The sequence below is a fragment of the Poecilia latipinna genome, unplaced genomic scaffold (genome assembly GCF_001443285.1).
Source record: "Poecilia latipinna isolate Pla-1442-1.1 unplaced genomic scaffold, P_latipinna-1.0 Scaffold862, whole genome shotgun sequence".
NCBI classification, from domain to species: domain Eukaryota; kingdom Metazoa; phylum Chordata; class Actinopteri; order Cyprinodontiformes; family Poeciliidae; genus Poecilia; species Poecilia latipinna.
Genome location: NW_015113478.1, coordinates 14,589 through 20,363, shown reverse-complemented (window position 1 = coordinate 20,363; position 5,775 = coordinate 14,589). Strand labels below are relative to the sequence as shown.

At 36.1% G+C, this 5,775-nt stretch overlaps 1 pseudogene; it reads right to left on the bottom strand.

Annotated features, from left to right (window-relative positions):
* The window catches only part of LOC106956988 (stonustoxin subunit beta-like), a 9,358-nt pseudogene extending 6,817 nt beyond the window's left edge, over positions 1-2,541 (bottom strand).
* Between the last annotated feature and the right edge of the window lie 3,234 nt (positions 2,542-5,775).

The window sequence follows — 5,775 nt, the reverse complement described above, 5'->3', positions numbered from 1 at the left end:
GACAAAGAGTCAATCTTTTATATATATATATATATATATATATATATATATATATATATATATATATATATATATATATATATATATATATATATAATTTGTTCACTTCTGAGCTTTGAAGAAAATAAGTTGTTTTTGGGGTCTGTGGAAACTTTAAACAGACTTGTATGGTTAGCTGTATATGCTTTCATGCACTTAAAATCCCTGATCAAAGATATTTGGAAACCTAAAGTCCTGCTTTAAAAAAGTTAGATGTTAGTTCTTATTTTTTTATCTGTCACAGACTTCTCTGTTGAAGTAATGGCTGTCAACATTTGGTGTTGAGCTTTTATGCTCCTGCAACTACAGCGATATCTCTCCGAACCCAGCACCGTTCGCATTACTTATGTTCCTTCTTATATACAAATCTATGAGTATGTTTTACATAAAATTTTCTAATTAGAGATTTGAAAAGATTTAGGCAACAATGTTCTCTTTGTTCGAAAACATAAAGGCGTAGCTGTAATAGACATAAAGAAGTTCATTCTTACCTGGGATGATTTGGTCTTTGTTAGCATCATAAAGCATGCCTAAGGTGAAAGGTCGACCAAGAGCAGCAACTTGAGTAACACCTTTGTCCATGTTTCCTTCAAGAAAAAACATTCCAATAGTATGACATAAATCTATATATGTATTGTGGAACAATAACAACTATGTTATTTGTTAATCAATAGTTTTGGTCAGTGTTAAAGGTCATTCATACCAGGAAAGAATATCTTTACATGATCTAGCAAATGATCCTGCCTGAAGAGTCAAGAAGGAATCTAATAAAATATTCAAAAGCTAAGTGAGCAGTTACGTAGCTAAGACTTGAGAAGTTCCAGCTGTGAACAATTTCTGGAAACTCTCATCATCGGACTCAAATATGAAGCAAGCCAAGAGATATGTCAGACTGGACTGGTTGACAACTCTACACACACACAAATACACAGGCTCTGGTATAAATATGCCCCTTTTTATGTGAGAGTTGAGGGTCCTGTGAGATTTGCATGAATATTCAAAATTTTATAAAACATAATTGAAAATGCATCATGTAATAATTAACACAAAATGTAATAAAATCCTTGAAAGCATCTTGTAATATTTTCTGTCCCATTATATAATAACATTATTAAACTTTGCTCCAGTTATTACAAAATGCAAAGGCAGCTATTTTTAGAAGTAAAAATGTAATAAAGTGGCACATTAAATGATGACAAACCACTGTTTTTGTTCACCCTAATCAGTATACTTCTAACCAACATGTTGTATTTTTTTTTTTTTATGCATTTAAAACTTTGAAACTTTCATCAAAAAATGCCAGCTTCACTCTCACAATCCCTTAAACATGTGAATTATTTATCTTTATACCTCACTCACTGAAGACACCTAAAAGTCTGCTTTACTGAAAAGTGAAACATACAGGAAAAATGAATCGGAAAGATACAGAAAAACAGAAAAGTGTCCAAACAGAAATTCCACATGTGACAAGTGCAAAAAACTGGGTGATTAGGAGCACACGCTTCAGAACAAAGTTACAAAACTAAGCAATGAAGACAGTTTAAGGATGTGGAAGAAGTTAATAAGTGATGGAGCAAAACAAAGGCACAACTGTTGTCTTTTACAACCTGCACCTGCAGCAGCTGGAGTCATCATGTTTTTTGCTGCTAATGAATTTTGGCGAGAAGCTGCAAAACAGACGTCAGATTCTACAGACTCCACTGATACGATCTTACTTACCTGTTGTGTCATGACAAAGGAGAACATTTTAATTTCTTGGACCAAGTATGTTGAGTTTAACTTGGAAGATTATTGAATCTTCATAGGTTTCTTCTAAAATATGTGAAATAATGTTGAAATGGGGACATGTCATTTTATGGATGCATTTAAATGGGTCAAAGAGATTTTGATCGTGCTCCTTATGTTTACAGCACTTTACTTTACTGTTGTTGATATATTTATGTTCTTTGTCAACCACTTGTCCATCTGTGAAAAATTTTCACAGCTTAATATTAATATTTTTGTGAATTTGCATGTCGTGTAGACACTGGATTCAATAAAAATTATAGGCTTATTTGTCTGCAGAGTGAGTCCTGACTCCTTCAATGTCTTCATGCTGTAGTTTTAGTTCAATGAAACAGCTTCAAATAATGTTTGGGGTGTTTTCTTTAGGTCTAATCCTCTTCTGACTGTTAGATGGTTCAGTAAAGCACATCCTTCTCCTACTACCACCATTCATGATTGAGACTGAAAATAAGATTACTTTTAAGCATAAAGCAACAATAAAAACATATTTTCATATAAATAAGGTGTGAAAATTCCCTGCAAAGGACAAAGAGGAAGGGTCCCAAGTTTTTTTTTTTTTTTTTTTTTTTTACCTCAGACCTGAAGCAGTTACTAAAAATCATATAATTTCCTCATTGTTCATCTTTAGATGTGCAATAATTCCTTACCTGGTGAAGTTGAGTTATGAAGATAACTGACACGGTAATATTCTTGGCTTCTGACAAGTCTGCCCTGGAGCTTTTTTACTGCTCAGCTCACAGAGCTATTTATACTGAATTAGAAGCCCGGCCCTTTAGGTGTTTCATCTCAGAGAATGTCCATCCCCAAAAACTACACTTAAAAAGTATTACACTTTGTAAGCGATCATATCACAATAAAATCTTTTAAGTCCATTTTCATTGTTTAAAAGCTGTAAATGTTTTTTAGTAATTGTATCAACTGACTTTTGATTAATTAGTCTTTGAATTTAGTTTTCTCATTCACTCAGTGGCAAAGGTATGATGAGTATGTGTAAAACTAGAAAATTTCTGAAGAAATTTAAACAGGGCCTGCTAAAGCGTGCCCGTCAGTTGGAAACCAGCATTCTGATGCTAAAAATTAGCATCAATGCTAAAGAAAGCTGCATTGTGCTCAAGAGCATGTGGAGGATCACAGGCATATTGAGTAACATGGACTTATGCCTTTCAGTATGTTGCAATTAGCGTATAAGCTCAAATTAGCCAAAATGCTAATGTTAGCCTAAATGCTGTCGGTAGCATGTGGGGAATCACTAGCATGTTGTCTGACATTGACTTCTTCCATTCAGTGTACTAAACATGGCTAATAAGTAAGACAAAATAGCTAAAAGCTTATTTTAGGTAAAAGGCTAATGTGCACTAGTGGGGGGCAGGGCACTGCTAATGTTTGTGCTAATGTTAATGCACTAACCTGAGAGAAAAAGATAATAAATGCTAATGTTAGTGCACCGCCTATTGTTAGTTCTGCCTAAGGCCCCTAAGGCGGTGCACTACCCTGAGAGGAATATTTAGGCTTTTATTTTGACATTTTCAGTAAGCTTTATTTTAAAGGGCTATACTAATCATATGGGTAACCGTGGTTGGGTTAAATCAGTATAATGCCCAAAACATTCCACCATGCTTTAGTTCTAACATCCTGCTCAGCTCTCCTCTGTAGTAAATGAGAGTTCCACCATCACAACATGAAGGTTAGAACCATAAACATGAATACGGTTAGATTATTGATATTATGGACAGAGCATGCTAGTTTTTTTTGTTGCTTTTGCCACCACTAGATGATATGCATGTAAGATATAACATAAGCAGCACTATTCAGAGATACAATGAGTTTATAGCAGCTGTTCATATTATTTAATCATCTGTTGATTTGCAGCAGTTCACATTCATAGCAGATATGGAGGGCCCCAAAATAAAATTCCGCTTCGTCCCCATGGAGGCTTGGGCCGGCGGCGCTGATGCCAACATCTCCACAAAACATATTAAAGATTGTTATTGTTGCATGTGTTACACACACCAGGACTGGTGTCAGTGTAACAGATGCTGATTTTCCTGTAAAAAGTATAGAACAGGTCAGAGTGATGAGGCAGAAACAAATCTGTGCTTCACTAATCCTCCTGGACTGGCCGTCACAGGTTCGATTCCTGGCCTGGTGATCTTAGCTTCATAATTAAAGGCCGACTGAGCCAAAAAAAAAAAAAAACCCTGTTAAAACAACCAAAGAAAGAAAAAAGAGATCCTTCATTAGTTTATTAGAAGTAAACTAAATGATTTGATTAAAACAGACTTGAATCTGTCCTTTTAAACACTTAATGAAAAAAGATGAAAAAGAAACATAATTTTAGTTTGACAAATTTAATAAATTAAAGTAAATTCTATAAGCTTAATCAGTTGAGCTGGATAGACATAATAACTTGAGTTGGATAAACTTAATTGAATTTCGTGTCACTAATTGAAGCCACTCAATTAAGTTGGTTCAAGTAATTTCTTTTTTCAGTGCGTGCCTCCTTACCTTTAGCTGAATAAAGGTGAAGCATCTGTCTTTCTAATGGCTTCACCCTGTTAAGTTATCCATCCATCCATTTTCTAACACCCTTATCCCTAGCGAGGTCTGCAGGGGTGCTGGCGCCTATCTCCAGAGAACATTTTGGGTGAGAGGCAGGGTACACCCTGGACAGGTTGCCAGTCTGTCGCAGGGCAACACAGAGACAGACAGGACAAACAACCATGCACACACACACTCACACACACACACACACACACACACACACACACACACACACACACACCTAAGGAGAATTTAGAGAGACCAATTAACCTGAAACTCATGTTTTTGGACTGTGGGAAGACTGTCAATTTATGTGAACATGAATAAACTAGTAAGTTGCCAGAGGAACAAATTCCAACTTTCATAGGCAAGCTGAAACAGCTGCACATACAATCATGTGAAACACCCTGAGGACTTTTCATTTAATTACAAAACCATAAGTTCTAAGCAATTAACATCTTGTGCAACTGAGAATATTTTCAGAACATTTTCTGGGGCTGATCTCTTTACTTGATTATATCACTCAGTGTGAATATGAACAGACAGGATTGACCTAAAATTTGGAGACAAATTATCCATGCAATTCTTACCTGACACCAACAATTATCTGCTCTGGGCAAAGTATAGGTAACCATGAACAATGCCCTTTTTTTGTTTATTTATTTTTTTTCTCAATGGCATGAGCAATGCCATCCCCACAAGACAAAATATTGTTGGAGGAATCAGGAGCTCTTCTTCAAAATGATAGTGATATTGGTGACATACCAGTCTCCGAATGGCCATCAATCTCAAAGATGAAACGTTATTGTTTGTAGCTGAGACACTTTTATGTCTCATGATATTTTGTTCTTCTTCTTCTTCTTTTGGTTTTACTGGCAGTTGGCAACAAACTTTTAGTAGCATTTAGTAGCATTACCGCCACTTGCTGGCATGGAATGTGATTCGATGATAGTTTGTTAGAATGCTATGTTTGAAGTAATGGAGTTGAAAGGCACCAGGTGAGGCCCACCTTGGACCTATGAAATGGTTCCCCTGAGAATGTCTGGACGTCTGGTTCCCACATCGTCCGTTCCAACGGCGGCTACGAGCCTTTGGTTCTGACTCAAAGTACGCCCAGGATACTCTTAATTATATTCCAAAGTCAGAAGAGGAACCTGGGAGCCCCCTAAAGTCTGGGTCTAAATAGCAACCATGAATCAAGTGAGACGACAACATAAAGGTTACCTGAACCACTGAGACTGCCTCTTTTATCCAGAACACTTTTTGTTCTATGAAGGAGAGAAACTCTTTAAATTAAACCAAGTTTTTTTTCCCCCCCTCCCTTTAGAAGAAGGATGTGTGAGACCCTCTGCTTTAAATTTGAATTATTTTATAGTACTTTTTCCCCATTGAGTTTGCTTATATTCATTT